This window comes from Dreissena polymorpha, chromosome 3 (genome assembly GCF_020536995.1).
Source record: "Dreissena polymorpha isolate Duluth1 chromosome 3, UMN_Dpol_1.0, whole genome shotgun sequence".
Taxonomy (NCBI): domain Eukaryota; kingdom Metazoa; phylum Mollusca; class Bivalvia; order Myida; family Dreissenidae; genus Dreissena; species Dreissena polymorpha.
The window spans coordinates 103,692,144-103,709,931 of record NC_068357.1 but is presented as its reverse complement, the minus strand read 5'-3'; the positions used below and the strand labels follow the sequence as shown (position 1 = coordinate 103,709,931).

Below are 17,788 nucleotides of genomic sequence, written 5' to 3'. Positions count from 1 at the left end.
TTACGGCATTTGCGTGTGTAAAAAAACCGTTAAAACAGGCCGACTTTGTCCGCGATTTACAGGCCGACTACGACCATGCCAAAAAATATTTGACATGGTTAGAAACTGTGGAGGATCTCCTTTACAACGGTACCATAATAATTAATATCGGACGAATAATAATGTTTTTATAACCCCTTTTACCTTTTCCGGGTTTTCTTTACGGCATTTGCGTGTGTAAAAAAAAACGTTAAAACAGGCCGACTTTGTCCGCGATTTAAAGACCGACTACGACCCTGCCATAAAATATTTTGACATGGTTAGAAACTGTGGAGGATTTTCTTTACAACGGTACCATTATAATTAATATCGGACAAATAATAATGTTTTGATAACCCCTTTTACCTTTTCCGGGTTTCTTTACGGCATTTGCGTGTTAAAAAAAAACGTTAAAACAGGCCGACTTTGTCCGCGATTTACAGGTCGACTACGACCCTGCCATAACATATTTTGACATGGTTAAAAACTGTAGAGGATCTTCTTTACAACGGTACCATTATAATTAATATCGGACGAATAATAATGCATTTATAACCATTTATATCGTTTCCGGATTTTACCTAAAAGATTTCCGGGTTTTCCGGATATTTCCGGGTTTTATACCAGCCAAACAAGCCGATGTATGCTGTAAGAAAGTTTTGACACGAGTGTGAAGATTCTCTCATCGGCGCGGCCATTGTTGTATGACCTTGAGTGGTCCGTCTAAAATGCGTATATGACTCATATCCGCGGACGTGTATTTTTGTCACAGAACGATTTTCATATAACAAAAATAAAGGAAAATACATTTAAAAAGCCATTATCTGGTCATATACGCACTTTTCAGTCATATCCGCCGATATGAGTCATTTACGCATTTTAGTCGTACCCTATGTTGAGGCATGAACGACAACTCTGCTGAAGAATGCTACCGATGCTAATCAGCGAGATATGCCGATTAGAAAATCGACACTATCTCAATTGGACTGGCTCGGTCTTTTACATAGCTCGCCATAGACAGTCCCAGAATCGATAATATGGGCGCCGCCATATTGGCTATTACGTAACCCGCGATTGAAAACGGTACTGAAGAATTTGACAGATTACAACGTTATCATAGTGTACACCCGCTTTATTCCAATAAACATTACTTTATGACTTCGCACATTAGGATTGAAAACAAGTGAAACATGAAACCAAGTGTCGATATGTATCACATCGTAAATCAATATAATTTAAATTAAAAATATACACGATAGATTCATAAAATATGTGTCTCTGCTACAATATTCAGTGACAACACGTAATGTTTAAGGCCGAGTTGGCATTTTTAAGCATACCTTTCAGCATAATGCCTTTGTGTAAAATTTAATTATTTCTTTATGGAATAAAATTATTCAAGCATAATTATAAAGGTATAGAAATATCTAAAGTTTGAAGTAAACGTTGTGATTTTAGCGTAAATAGTGCCGGAGATATTAACAAAGATCTATCAATATATAAAGATTGGAAACATCCATTCAGACCATATTTTTTGGATAGATCTTTGATATTAATAAGATAGATTTAAGATCGATGTAGACAATTAAATTGATATCTGCCTTTGTTTAAGCCTATATTATTTCTTATTAAATGTCGTACTTTCTATACTTTCCGGAGATATTCATTAAGAAACGTTGTAAGATTAAAGACTTAGGACGACTCCTTTAATTGAATAATACATCTCTTTGTTTGTCTAAACAGTTACCATTTCGCTATTAATATTTCCCTTGTAAGTGTCATTTTAAAGGTAATATACAAATCTATAGCCGAAATGAAGTTTGTGATTCTAAAATTGTTTCGTAAATCTTTGTTATCGAAACTCTGTAAGATTTTCAGTTAGAGATTTTTTTAAAAATAAAATTATGTATCTAGTTTAGTCTAAAACTAAAGTGGTTTTTAGCAATCTTTTATTTAAAAATCGCTCTAAAAATCAAGCTTATACAAAAATAACTAGCCGGAAATGAATTTTGTGATTTAAATGAACAAGTATCGGAGTTATTCGCTTGCAAAACTGTGTAAGATGTCAGGATATGTCATACTTTTTATTGAAAAGGACATATCAGCTTTTGTCTACAACTTTCTTATATTATTATTTAAATAACGTTTTACATGTTGCCTGAAATATTATTAAATTTTCTTAATAACATCTTAATTCACGATTGAAATGTATAACATGAAAAATAATGAGCTTTAAATAAACTTAAATAGCTCCAATTGTGTTCTCTAGATTTCCTAAACGTATGTCTTTATTAAATGTTCGTAAAACGGTCTAAATTTACGCTTAAAAAATAAAAACACGCACAAAATAAGTTATTTATTTTTTCAATTACGGATTATAAATGACAGCAACATACATCTCTTGAAAAAAACATCAGCGATAAAGGCGCGAACGAATTCGCTTAATGGGAGGCGATGTTCCAAGTGTGGATTAAAAGCGTTTATGGGTTAGCCCGTGACACCACATGTCTGCACATGTGTTGATACCGAAATTTAGATAAGATATCACGCGTCACCTTTAAATAACATGTTAAATGACAATCAAGACCTTATTCATGCCAGGGACCTACACAAATAGGTCCATGTCCATGCTGTGTGTTATTACCTTTAAACGAATGCAGATGAACCTTATTTCTGCTAATTACGTAATTTATATTAATAAAAAAAACAAGAACTATTATGTGGTTGTCAGATCGATAACAGAAACTCTTTAAATCCTCAAATATATTTGATAAACCCGTTTCGCTTCCTTGTTTTGCGTAGGGACCTATACATACTTATATAGGTCCATGTTTATTTCTTCAGTACCGTTTTGGAGGCGCGCGAGAGTATTCAGGGGCGGGTAATCCGGGAGGTATCGATTTCTGGGATTGTCTATTGTGAAGAATTTTTTCATGGTATAATAACTTAGACGATGCTGAAGCAGCATCGTCAAAGACAACATTCTATATTATGGGAAGTATTTCAGATACACATAACACTGATCAGAAAAAATCTCCATTAAATACTGACAATAAATTTTGAAAACATTCGACACGATTCCAAACAATATTTGAGTATTATTGGTTGTAAATTGCATAGTATAACAGTTAAATCACAGTTTCATATCACATAAATCAATATGTAAATGAGATTAACTTTAAATCCCAGGTTTAAATAACATAAATCAATGTATAACAGATCAATAAAAATCGCAATTTTCAATAGCATTAAATAATATATAAGAGGTCGATTTATTAAGAAGCAGTTAACATAAATTAAGATAGAGGCTTATACATAGTTTTAACAGTTTCGGCATATATGTTTAGTGCTTTGTTGATTTTTGTGTGCCTATATAGATGTGTGGCGTGTCTGTATGCTTTATCGGATTTGCATGCATGCGCTGCACGACCCTCGAACTGACTAGCCGTTTGATCCAATCTCCACGCAGAGTTGTCGTTCCTTGCTCTCACATACAACTCTGCATAAGGCTCAGCACACCATTTTGTCTACCAAATAGCTAAAACCGAACAAACGCATACAATGTATATTTGAGTGGATATTTAAGATCGCATGCATTTAATTAAGAAATATGACTTTTAAATGTACAATAAATCGTGCAAAAACTTGTGAGTTTTAATGCAACTCTTTGGAACTATTTTATTGCCCATTTACACAAATGTAATCATTCCACGCACTTCACAAATGTAAACAACTGTACATATTTTTTATTGAGTGACGTTAGGCATTGCTTCGACGTATTTATGTATGTCGGTTTCTAAACATAAAAAAACATATCAATTTAATAATAATGAATTAAGACTGATATAAGATATCATGGTATGAGATGGGTTTCTTTAATGCAGTTAATGCAATGTAACCGTCGTGCAAGAGATTGTTTAGTATACTGTAACCTCACTGATGAACGCTTGGAATGACCATGACATGAATGAGACGCTTTCATAACAATAGTCCGTTCTGAGCCCAACACAGAGGTGAATGTAATGTGACCGTCGTGCAAGAGATTGCGTGTGATCCTGAAGGCCTTGTTTGAACGTGTACTTTTAGCAACACGTGTCGCACATAAAGTTTCATGGATTCGCGTTGTGCACAACAGCCAAGTGTATTGTTACCTGTTGGCGTTTCTCAAACAGTTTTCCACACTGGAAGTATGCCTAGCCGGCCGCCTCTCCGTGCATATGATTTCTTAAAAAAAATATGTTAAATGTTACGTGACAGCAGTTGTCAGATTTTCAACAACTCGAGCTTATTTAGCTTGTGCGCTAGCTGTATACATTTGTGACAACTTATGCCTTGAAACCACTCACTGTTCTGAAATATGAATGTAAAGCTTACAAGGTTATAGACATTTAACAACCAAAAAAACATCATCGATATTCATCATACAACACAGCCACAAGAAGTACAAGTAATAATAGTAATAGAGTTGGTAGCAACTTGTCTAATGTATAACAAGGAACAAACACATCGAGACCTTTTTCACATGATGGCTCGCAATGCACGTGCATTTTTAGTTTTTCCTTGTCAAAAAACATCTTCCCGCAACACCGGTAAGGGGCTTGCCCTTTGTGTTGTCTTACGTGACGTCTGAAGCCACTCTTTGACTGGAACTGTCGGCCACACTCAATGCAAAGACGCGTCGTGTTTGGAGTTCGATTCCATATTCGCCTGGAAAGTTCGGTTTAATATTTGAAAACATAGTGTGGACATTATTTAAATCATTAATGTGTTTACATCTTAACATTACATGAAGTATTTGTAGCAAAATCTAGCAAAATAAATCAGCTACCAAGGGTGACATTTCAATTTTGCCATACTATACGTATTATATTAATGCATAAGTACCAACCAATTTACACACACACGCACAGGCATATATAGCTGCAACCTGTGTGAATACCGTGACGTACATGAGCTCATCAAAGATAAGTATCAAATGAGAATTTCTGTTTTGCTATAAACCACAGGTGGAAGTAACGTACCCTTGATAGTATATTCAAATAAATATATAAAATCATGTTTAATGAGAGAAAAAATGAAAAAAAAATCGAAAAAAAATCCCAACCCTCTGATATTAAAATCATTACAAGGTCAGTAACTAGAATTTTCATAGGCCTTTCTTCGCGGTCCGCAAAAATGTCAAAAATGATAATAATCCAAAGCATCCCTTGGTCCTCTTATGGGCAATTGGACAATCTTCAAAAAAAGTTTACTTCAAAGAAATCCGTCCAGCCGTTTACTCACAGTCGGTCGATAACCACGCAATATTTCGAACCAAACGGTCTACAAGAATAAATGTGGGACAGACGTTCACACAATATTTTTTGAGTTTTAATCGATAGCTCGCGTCCTATTCCTTTCAAACAACGAGGCATGTCACATAATGCATGCATATGCAACCACGGACACCAAAAACTTGATTCAAATCGACTTACTTGCGAGCAATTTACGCGTTTTTTATGTTTCTCTCTCCGTGAAATGTCAACTGGCTAATGTGTTTTACATTCGGAAGTACTACGGATTTGACCCCAATGTTTGTAACAACAACAACATTAGCCAGTTGACATTTCTCGGAGAGAGAAACATAAAAAACGCGTAATTTGCTCGCAAGTAAGTCGATTTGAATCAAGCATCGATGAACTTTGTTAATAAATACTACATGCTGATGAATACTGCAAACTCAACTGGGAAGACCATCTTACTTACTTTTGCAATTTAATACATGAACAGTAAAATTATAATTAAATCACGTATTGAGCCAAAGACGCTAACTTGGTTAATGCAGCTTCTCATATGATTATGTGAATAGTTGGGGTGCCTGGACTTCGATCGAGAAATGCAACATTATGAATGTTCTAGTACAAATGGCGTATTTCCCTACCCAATTCAAAGCTCAAGCTTTTGCTGATTTTGATCGATAGTCGGAGCGGGCCGCAGTTTAAGTTGGATATGTTTATTAATCTTTTAGGCGCTATCACAGTCACTGGTTTTGATATATTTGGCAGAGTAAATCAAAGCGCTAGTCAGTTACTCGCTTAAGTAGAAACAGATGACGTTGTCATACCGTTATTTGGTGTCAACGCAACGCTACAAATGTATAAATCTGCACTAAAAGTCCATGTTTTCACCGAGTGATGTATCTTAATGGTAAATCAAAGCCTTACATACCAGGTCAGTTGGAGTGAAAGTGTTGAGAGAAAGAGAACAGGGTGAGAGTAGAAAGTTCAAATAGGGTAGAGAACGGGACAATTGAGAGTGAGTGATAAAAAGACGTGAGAGTAAGCTGGTGGAGTGAGAATAGAGCGAAAACAAAGGATTTGATGAAGAGAGCTGGAATAAAGAGAGAAGCCAGAATAGTTACAGTAGTCAGGAACAATGTGAGACAGAGAAAGAAGATGGGAGACAGAAAACGTAACAAACAAATGAGCTAGTAGAGAGAAGGGCGCATAGAAAGTGAGAATGTACGTAGCAAAAAAGATGGTGTGAGAAGAGATGAGTATACGAAAGACATCGGGCAACCACGACCAGTACCTGATGATGGTTGGCTCTTAGAGCCCGAGTAACTCCGTCCAACGGACAGAGGTAAGATCCGCAAGAGCGGACTGCACTGTGTGATGTGCACAGTTCATGATTTCGACGTGCTTGGTAACATTTTGTAGCATTTGGCTATATTTTTCGATTAAGTTTTGGTTTCTCAACAGAAATGTAGAATTTAATTAAGGCATCAAGGCTAATTTACTTCTTTATCACAATTATTGTTTCTGGATTTAAATGCATATTACATATGTACTCAAGCGACATTTGTATGTACCGTTAATTTCTGCTACTTTTTACAATTTTATTTTTAAAATGAATCCAACTGAACGCTATGTTTCAGTTACTATAAATAATTATCGTTTAGCCTTTAGATTTGCGAACAAACGAACCCTTTGTAAACAAAGATAAGGTGTGAACTGTCATGTTCACGGTAAAGTTAAATATGCTTGTGTCTGTCGTTTTTATTCTGGGATTTCATGGTCTAGTGGCAGCGCACTGGCATCGCAGTACCTTGTGTAGCAGGTTCGAGGCTGCACTGCACCTTTACCATATTGGATACAATATATCTGAATTATTTATTTTACTAATACATTAAAATATTTTTTTATATAATTAGACTTAATTAACAAAATAACTATAAAAACTACTCTTCCCTGGTACTACATGGCCCGTGGGGGTAAACCATTTTATATAGACTTATAAAGCAAATTTACTCTCGAAAACCATTTCTCACATAAGCGAATTTTGGCCATCTTGGAGCTCGTTGTATGTGTTTATCGTACCTGGTGTGGTGTTAATATGCTTGTCATCAGTATTCTAGTTATTGTGCTGGTGAATTTTTATATTCTATGAGCCATGTATTAATTTGTACTCTCATGCTATAGGGAAGGTTTTTACCGCGGGAGCACGCACTAAAAGCACGTGACTACCCACCCCCTCCCCTAAGGCTGACCACAAAGCTAAGTCAAAATATACTAATTCAAATCATAATGTAATTTAATGTAAAACCTTAAAAGTATGTTAATAAATAAGTGAACATTTTGCACATACAGACCCCAGAAACCATACATTTTTATTAAAGAGCATTCTTATTTGATTGCATTTGAAAAGTGAAAAAAAGTGTCACGGGATGTATGAGAAATTTTTTAAAACGAATCAAAGTTCATTGTTTTTGAACGTTTTTTTTCCTGTCTACTTATTAATTGATTGTAACCCGCACCCGTGCAAGTTCCCCGCTGTAATCTCCAATCATAAAACATAAAAGTGATTTCTTGGTGAACAGCAATTCTTTTCCCGAGAAAAAAGTCGAAAAAGAATAAAAAAGAGTATCATTAACCAAAAACTTGTCTTCAAGAAAGTAAATCGGGATGACTGTTAAAGAGTATACATGCCTTGTAATGAACCATCCACAGCATAATGTGTATTCTTTTGTAATAGGCTGTCAGAAGTACCTGTTAACAATCGTCAGTTTGTCCTTTACCATTATGTGTAAATACCTTCTTTTGAAGTTAACAAGTTTGATACAAATTACCTGCCTCACTCACTAGTTTGCACGAATAAATAAATCTTATTTGCGTATTTTAAAACGCACAACCACTCGGCGTTATAACATCTTTTATTTTACGTACATCAAGTTCAATGTGATTTTTACACGTATTTTCTTAATGTACCTATTTGTTCGGAACAAACGCTGGTTATTTTATTTTTATTCGATTTCTTTGTTCACCGGTTTATATATACATGTAATGTATACTTTCACTTTTTGAATCCACGGAAAGTAATTTGTGAAGTGCCATACGTTCATTAGTGAACCATTTCCCTGAAACTGCAACATGTATTGTGATCACGAATACTTCCAACATAAACAACCTCTGTGAACAAGTCCCTTTAATAATAGTTGTATGCATGTTATGTTACAATTTTGCCAATGTTCAGTATCCGTTAAAATGATTCTATCTTTGATATTTTGTTTGGAATATGCTTTTACACTTCAAGAAATGTATTAATCTGCATTAAAAGTCCCTGTACCCGCCGGGTGATGTATCGTAATGGTAAATAAAAGCCTTAAAAACCAGATAGCACGTGTATACTGTGTGTGATATGAATAATGCACAAACAAATTATGATGTTTGTTATTTTTTACCAAATTGGAAATTTAAAATTAGCGCGCAGTAAAAAAAATGTATTAACAAGCACACTAAATTGCTGCGTTTTGATTGATAAAGATATGAGTTATAAGGTGAGAAAACCTAAGGAGAGAGAGAGAGAGAGAGAGTAGAATGTTAAAATATGGTAGAGAACGGGACAATTGAGACTGAGTGAGGGAAGGACGTGAGAGTTAGCCGGTGGAGTGAGAATAGAGCGAAAACAAAGGATTGAAAGAATGGAGCTGGAATAAAGTGAGAAGCCAGAATAGTTACAGTAGAAATGAACAATGTGAGGCAGATAAAGGAGAAGAGAGACAGAGAACGTAGCAAACAAGTGAGCTTGTAGAGAGAAGGGCGCATAGAAAGTGAGAATGTACGTAGCAAAGAAAGTGGTGTGAGAAGAGAGGAGTATACGAAAGACATCGGGCTACCACTACCAGTACCCGATGATGGTGGGCTCTTAGAGCCCGAGTAACTCCGTCCAACGGACAGAGCTAAGATCAACAAGAGCGGACTGCACTGTGTAATGTGCACAGTTCATGATTTCGACGTGCTTGGTAACCTTTTGTAGCATTTGGCTATATTTTTCGATTAAGTTTTGGTTTCTCAACAGAAATGTAGAATTTAATTAAGGCATCATGGCAAATTTACTTTTTTTCACAATTATTGTTTCTGGATTAAAATGCAAATTACGTATGTACTCAAGCGACATTTGTATGAACCTTTTCTGCTACTTTTTACAATTTTATTTTAAAATGTATCCAACTGAACGCTATGTTTCAGTTACTATAAATAATTATAATTCAGCCTTTAGATTTGCGAACAAACGAACCCTTTGTAAACAAAAATAAGGTGTGAACTGTCATGTTCACGGAAAAGTTAAATACGCAAGTGTTTGTCGTTTTTATACTGGGATTTCATGGTCTAGTGGTAGCACACTGGCATCGCAGTACCTTGTGTAGCATGTTCGAGGCTGCACTGCACATTTACCATATTGGATACAATATATCTGAATTATTTATTTTACTAATACATTAAAATATTTTTTTATATAATTAGACTTAATTAACAAAATAACTATAAAAACTACTCTTCCTTGGTACTACATGGCCCGTGGGGGTAAACCATTTTATATAGACTTATAAAGCAAATTTACTCTCGAAAACCATTTCTCACATAAGCGAATTTTGGCCATCTTGGAGCTCGTTGTATGTGTTTATCGTACCTGGTGTGGTGTTAATATGCTTGTCATCAGTATTCTAGTTATTGTGCTGGTGAATTTTTATATTCTATGAGCCATGTATTAATTTGTACTCTCATGCTATAGGGAAGGTTTTTACCGCGGGAGCACGCACTAAAAGCACGTGACTACCCACCCCCTCCCCTAAGGCTGACCACAAAGCTAAGTCAAAATATACTTATTCAAATCATAATGTAATTTAATGTAAAACCTTAAAAGTATGTTAATAAATAAGTGAACATTTTGCACATACAACCCCAGAAACCATACATTTTCTTAAAGAGCATTCTTATTTGATTGCATTTGAAAAGTGAAAAAAAGTGTCACGGGATGTATGAGAAATTTTTTAAAACGAATCAAAGTTCATTGTTTTTGAACGTTCTTTTTCCTGTCTACTTATTAATTGATTGTAACCCGCACCCGTGCAAGTTCCCCGCTGTAATCTCCAATCATAAAACATAACAGTGATTTCTTGGTGAACAGCAATTCTTTTCCCGAGAAAAAAGTCGAAAAAGAATAAAAAAGAGTATCATTAACCAAAAACTTGTCTTCAAGAAAGTAAATCGGGATGACTGTTAAAGAGTATACATGCCTTGTAATGAACCATCCACAGCATAATGTGTATTCTTTTGTAAAAGGCTATCATAAGTACATGTTAACAGTCGCCAGTTTGTCCTTTACCATTATACAGATGTGTAAATACCTTCTTTTGAAGTTAACAAGTTTGATACAAATTGCCCGCCTCACTCACTAGTTTTGCACAAATAAATAAATCTTATTTGCGTATTTTAAAACGCACAACCACTCGGCGTTATAACATCTTTTATTTTACGTACATCAAGTTCAAAGTGATTTGTACACGTATTTTCTTAATGTACCTATTTGTTCGGAACAAACGCTGGTTATTTTATTTTTATACGATTTCTTTGTTCACCGGTTTATATATACATGTAATGTATACTTTCACATTTTGAATCCACGGAAAGTAATTTGTGAAGTGCCATACGTTCATTAGTGGACCATTTCCCTGAAACTGCAACATGTATTGTGATCACGAATACTTCCAACATAAACAACCTCTGTGAACAAGTCCCTGTAATAATAGTTGTATGCATGTTATGTTACAATTTTGCCAATGTTCAGTATCCGTTAAAATGATTCTATCTTTGATATTTTGTTTGGAATATGCTTTAACACTTCAAGAAATTATATTAATCTGCATTAAAGGCTCTGTACCCGCCGGGTGATGTATCGTAATGGTAAATAAAAGCCTTACAAACGAGATAGCACGTGTATACCGTGTGTGATATGAATAATGAACAAACAAATTGTGATGTTTGTTATTATTTACTAAATTGGAAATGTAAAATGTAGCGTGCAGTAAAAAAAAATTAAAGCCACACATCTTGCCTCTGACTTTGAAATGAAATACATGCTAATCAATACATATAAATGCAATTTGAAAGTGTGCAAAGTTGTCATTAAATCTTTATCCTAGGTAGCAAGTAATTTATTATTTTTCAAACGGTACCGCTTTTAAAACCGAGAGTAGGATTTCTAGACGAACACTTCCTTTCATTTCGACATGCGCGATTATTTTTAAGTTTTAAAGCGCAAAAAGACGGATTTTTACCTTGTAACAACCAGATATACTCTAATTGGCATAGATAACATTAAATCTATAGCCTAGTTAGCAAGTAATTTATTATTTTCCAAACGGTACTGCCTTTAAAACCGAAAGTAGGATTTCTAGACGTATACGTACATTTCGACAAACGCGATTATGTTTAAGTTTTAAACCGCAAAAAGACGGATTTCTACCATGTAACCACCAGATATATTTGGCATAGATAAAATATGTTTCTTATTTATACTTAAATTTACTATGCCAAATAAGGTGTGTGGCTTTAACAAGCACACTAAATTGTTGTGCTTTGATTGATAAAGATGAGAGAGAGAGAGAGAGAGAGAGAGAGAGAGAGAGAGAGGAGAGAGATAGAGAGAGAGAGAGAGATCTATAGAGAGAGATAGAGAGAGAGATAGAGCGAGCTGAGAGCTAGCTCTCCTCTCGCTCAGCGCTGAGCTCTCTCTCTGATCTTCTCTACTGCTCTCCTCTCCGCTCTCTCTCTCTCCTCGCATCGCTCTCGCTCGCTCTCTCTCTTTCGCGCTCTCTCTCTCTCTCGCTCGTCTCTTCGCCTAGAGAGAGAGAGAGGAGCGGAGAGAGAGAGAGATGTATCTATACAGTTTATACACTTGTACGCATTTATTGATTGACATCTTATTAGAAGATAAGAGCAACCATAAGTATATATTTATTTACTCGTGAAAACCTTACATAATTAAACAAGAGGCCCCTGGTGGCACTGGGTCCATCACCTGATCAGTTTTAACGTTACGCAAGGGTTGTTAACGTTGTTTTGTGAAAAGAAATGGTTTGTTGTTTCGGCATATATATACATACATGCGTTATAAGAAGTTTTTTGTGTGTGTTTATGTTTTTAAAAGAGACCTTGTTACCTGTTGCAACAAAGCTATATTTTGGATAAAAGTAATATGAGAACAGTTATTTAATAATGAGCATCAGCATAAAAAATGGAAGTTCTTTTTTCACAAATTGTTGTCCAGCTTTGAGATCATGAGATAAGCATCTCAGCATATTTGGATGTTATAGGGGATGACAATTTACAACCTGTTTTTGCAAGAACCGCTTTACTGAAAACAACTGTATTTTATCAATAGATTGAGTGTTCATGAAATAGTCTTGCATAATTAAATACAATATGTTAAATTGTTATTATATATCAAAGTCGGTTATAAAGAAGTAAATGAGTATGAGAATATGTACTAAACATTCAATATTGTTTTTTTTCAAGGTACAAAACATTACTTGATCTAGCTCATAGTAACAAATGTGTGCAAATATAGAAGTAAACACACACAAGACATTGGACAAATAAGCATATCAAAACAACTATTTGTAATTTTAATGCACAAAAAATCTGTAGCATAAATAACATTATTTTTGCAAAAACAACTGCAAAAACAAATTTTCTTTTTAATCAAACAGTTTTTGTGCTTCTTAAAAGATGTGATATAATATTGTTGCTTTTTTACTACCAAATTGTTCACATCTTTGACGTAGTGTTTTTAAACAACTGGAACGATTTTCAGACTCACCTTGCAATGTTATTTCCAATCGAAACTACAATAAAACATGTTAAAATCACAAATATTTCATAATAACACACAAACTACTGACTTTCTGCACAATGTAGGTCTAAAATGTTTCAAGCTGTTATCTATCTTATGAATGGTGTCCATCTGACATCAAGACAAAGGTCTTTGATGGGATTGTCTAGTTAATTGGGGCCAATATCCAGGGAGTGTGACCCAATAATCACATTGGTATTTAACTACATTAATGCAAGCACATGTATAAAGGAGTTTTATAGAGAGTAGAATAAGTGAATGAAAAGTCAAATAAGATTTATATGTAACAATTCTTGTTGTTTTATTGGTTTTACCACTATTTTATATTTCCGCAAAGATAAAGATAACAAACTGAAGTAATGGAAATAATTAATTTGAGTAATGCAATAATGATAATAAGATATTTGGGTTGTTAAATTGGTAATGTTTTTGAATCCATAACCAGTATCATCACCATCACCAACATCATCATCATCATCATCATCATCATCATCATCATCATACATACATATACAAGCAACATATAAATAATATGTTGATTTATTTGTGGTTAACTTTGGATCAATTTCATTGATGTTTAAGTAAGATAATGCCAGTTCCTTATTCGGCTTGAATAAGGAAGAAGGAACGGGTTGCTTTTTCCTTATTCAGCCGCGAATAATGAACTGGATTATAAATACAAACAAACATGTTTAAATTTACAATTGTATTGTATTTCTTTGTGACCTTGCAGTCAATGATAACCCATGAAAGTGCAAGCACTTATTTCCAATGGGGTCCTTTGGTTTTGCTGAAGAGACAGCAAGCAGAAGAGACAGTATTGGGCCACAAGGAATCCGGATGCGATGCCCTAGCTCTTTGCGAATAGATCCCTTGGTTCCGTTACGTGCTCAGTGTATAGCACCGATTCACGCGAGAATTACCTGGGTTTCATACCAGTACATCTCTAGTTGGGTGGGAAACACTTGAAGCATTTCTGAAACTTCCAGTGCCCCGGCTGGGAATTGAACCGGGGACCTCTGGAATGGTAGACCAGAGTGTTATCACTCGACCACCGCACCAACAATATTGCACTTTTATATCACATACATGTAAAATAATAGTATATGCTTTAGGTTTTGTTGATGTGAAGTAAGTATTCGAATTAGAAAATATCGGTTCGGTTAAAACAAGAAATCCTAACCAAGAACGAAGAAGAAACATGACTATGTAACGTAAAAAATAAAGTAACTATATTTGAGTTATTTTGTTTTGATTTACTTAAAAAATGTTAACATTATTTTTCTTTGAAACCCTGTTACAAATTTGTTACGCGTGAATAAGGAATAAGGAACAGTTCCTTATTATCCCCCGCCATAGGCGGAGGGATATTGTTTTGGCATTGTCCGTCAGTCCGTCCGTCCGTCCGTCCGGAGCCATGTCTTGGAAGTGCTTTGGCGGATTTTATTGAAACTTGGTATGAATATATATATGGTTAATAGGATGATGCACGCCAAATGGAATTGTACACCATTTGTTAATAACGGAAAAATGGCCCTTTGTATCTTGAAAAATGTTTTTTTAATATAAGCTTTGAGCTTTATCTCCATGCGCCATGCGCCAGAGCCATGAAACTTGCCAAAGTTGTTCTCAACCATCTGGGGGTGCTTCACATTCAACACCCATAATCCTAGAGGATAAAGTTAAGGTCACACATTGAGGTCAAATGTCACAAATTTGATGAATTATTCATTATTTAGTCATTCCTTTACTATGTATCAAGGGATTCTGTAATAACTGTCCACAATTGTTCTCCATTATCTAGCTGCGTGCCAAATGTAAGATCCAGGTCATGGTCAAAGTCACACACACGTCAAAATCACACATTTTGATTAAATATTTTTTGATAATTTTAATCAGATATGGCGCTACTATCGTAGACGATTGGTCACATAATGCATTTGATATACATGTATATCTCCATTTTGAAACGTTGTAACGGTAACATTTCCGCTTTTTGGCTCGACATATCATGGTGAATGTTTGAGATCAGCTTTTGTCTGTCGAGCGTCGTCATCGAGTACCCTAAGAATACTCTAGACGCCAATTGTGTTGCAAAATCTTCAAGAAACGTGGCCAAACAGTTTAACTCAATGCTTTCTCGACCGTGGTCTAAACTGTATCACGTTGAGTAAATCAAAGCGTTGAATGCACAGAAGTTGTTCGCCAGTGTTTTTTTCACCATTTGGGGAATTACCTGTTACCCTAGCAGTTCACACGGTGTCAACAACTCCGACCTAAACATAAGTACATGTATAGAGCACTTATGCGCTTTTTCGGCATAGCTGTTTTACAAAGCTCTTCACCTTAAATTAGTTTTACATAACGCCAGCAGACACGCATGAATATTTTCGAATATTTCATAGGCTGATTCGAGATTAAACCTCTGAACTTTGGCTACATCACTGTGTCTGTGCTCAGCGCAAAGGATGTAGCACTGTTCAGTGTAAGGAATTCCGGACTACTCTCTGTATGTTCAAACGACACAAATTATGGCCCAGTAACAATTACGCGTTTAAATCCATCTCGCAGAATTTCATTGTGTCAGCACTCGTTCACTAAATCGTACGGGGAATATTTAATTGACTATCGATAAACACAGTTATGCTTTCAAGATGAGAAAACAAACATTACCGAAATAGTATAGTGTCACGATAAGAGGAAAATCGTTAAACTATCCAACCACAAATGTTTGCCGTACTCGGTCAGCACGTCTGGAAATCGTTCCTGAACGCCTGGATAGGCTGCCATTATTTACAAGTTTGCTATTTTAAATTCAATTTTGTATCGAAAAGCATTTTGCTAAAATGTGCCATTTACAATTCGCAATGAGATTTTTAATGATCCTCGTCATTCGAAAATGGGTCTTATTCCATATGTGCCCATCATATTTATAGCCCACTCAGCAAGCGCATCTCTCAGTCTGCGCAAATGCACGTGTTGGGCTTGAGATAGCTGGCCGAAACGCATAAGACCCATTTTCGCATCAAGCGGCTATGAAAGAGTAAGTTAAATGTGTCGAAAGAAAACTGCGTGTAAATCAAACATTAACATACGATATATTTTGATGGTGAAGAAATATACTCATAATGAGGAATGTGAGCACACATATGATGTGCACTCCCGTAGTATTATTTTTATCTTCTTACACTAATGTGTGGTTTGACAATGATAACACACATTTCATGCGGTGAATATGCGTCTTACAAGGGAAAAAACACAATAGTTAAACTTTTGTTTTCAATTTAATTATTTAGAAACGTAAATTACAAACTTTATTTCAAAGTCAGTATTTACGCCGACTACATTTTAAAAAGATATTTCTTGTTATATTTAAGTGCTGTTTTTATATTCGGTTTTAGCGATTATAAAGCATTTTTGTGGTTGTCTATAGTATACCTGCAGTAATTGGTGAGCTCATGTTCAACGCTTTGAGAACTGTGAATATAAAAAAGCTTAACCTTCTACTATTGCGTTGTTAGCACTCGTAAATACAAAAGATAGCCGCTATCTGTTGAGAACAAAAGAACGTTTCCCAGAAATATCAAATTTAACCCCGCTGTAGAAGCATGAACGAGGTTACGAAACAGATAATTCTTTTTATATTAAATTGTTTTCTATATTCGGTTTTAGCGATTATGAAACATTTTTGTTGTTGTCTATCGTATCCCTGAAGTTATTGGTGAACACATGTTCAACGTTTTTTTTAAATTGAGAATATAAACAAGCGTAACATTATACTATTGCGTTGTTTTCCCGATTCTATTAATAGCCTCATATTATGAATGACCTGTACTACGTCATTAAGACGCAACAGAAAGTGGACTATTTAATGATTCATAAACAATCTTTTCCGCGCCTCGTATAATACAAACATTGTTTATTGATTCTTTTCTATATAAGCTCCGTTCAAAAATATTCCATTTAACAAATATTCACATATTTTTCCATTTGTGAATGAATATAGTTGAAGAACTCAAACCTCTTGCATAAATTCTACAACTCTTTCACGCGCGGATACGGCAGATAGGGCACATGTGGCGGGTAGTAGGCTTTTCGTAGATAGCAGCGATCGAACTGACTTGGAATTTTCGTCATCAACATTAGCTGTTCGCTACGCGAACAACTAAAAATAAAGCAATTCATGGCCGTATCTCATAATTATCGTGTAACCCCACTTGTTGATAAATCACCTGAAATTTGAAATCATGTTTAACATAAAGCAAACTAATATCACTATATTTGTTCATATTATTAAACTTCAATCTTAAAAGAAAGGAGGGATGTAATGGTCAGCGATGCATGATAAGCCCCGCCTCAGCAAATAGAAGCTGGTGGTATGTTATATGCTTGTTTTCTATTTAGTTAGTTGCGCTTTGATAACTGTAGTAAATAAACGTGTGTAAAATCTATCCCTCTTGGGATCTTGTGTTTTAAACCATCCCTTTAAGGGTCTAGACATTAATAACTGTAAATAAAGCAACATTACAAATGGTCTCATTAGGTTTCTCCTGACCAGACTGCGAGATGTGCACGCAGGCTGCGCTATAGCTACGCT

The 17,788-nt window shown here is 35.2% G+C and overlaps 1 protein-coding gene and 1 long non-coding RNA gene across 3 annotated transcripts in view; one reads left to right on the top strand and one right to left on the bottom strand.

Moving 5' to 3' along the window:
* Nucleotides 1–2,409: 2,409 nt before the first annotated feature.
* Nucleotides 2,410–5,937, bottom strand: LOC127872933 (uncharacterized). 2 transcript variants are annotated; one of them, XR_008045837.1, is made up of 3 exons: nt 5,830–5,937; nt 4,170–4,725; nt 2,410–3,556 (listed from the first exon to the last, which is right to left on the bottom strand). It is a non-coding gene; the product is annotated as an uncharacterized LOC127872933 (long non-coding RNA). The 2 variants fall into 2 exon arrangements; XR_008045838.1 differs by lacking the exon at nt 5,830–5,937 and adding an exon at nt 5,493–5,564.
* An 11,478-nt stretch (nt 5,938–17,415) lies between these two features.
* The window catches only part of LOC127872890 (pyruvate carboxylase, mitochondrial-like), a 154,746-nt gene continuing 154,373 nt past the window's right edge, over nt 17,416–17,788 (top strand). Inside the window, exon 1 of the mRNA XM_052416378.1 lies at nt 17,416–17,567. The gene's annotated coding sequence lies outside the window, so the exon portion shown is untranslated. The remainder of the gene's footprint in view (nt 17,568–17,788) is intronic.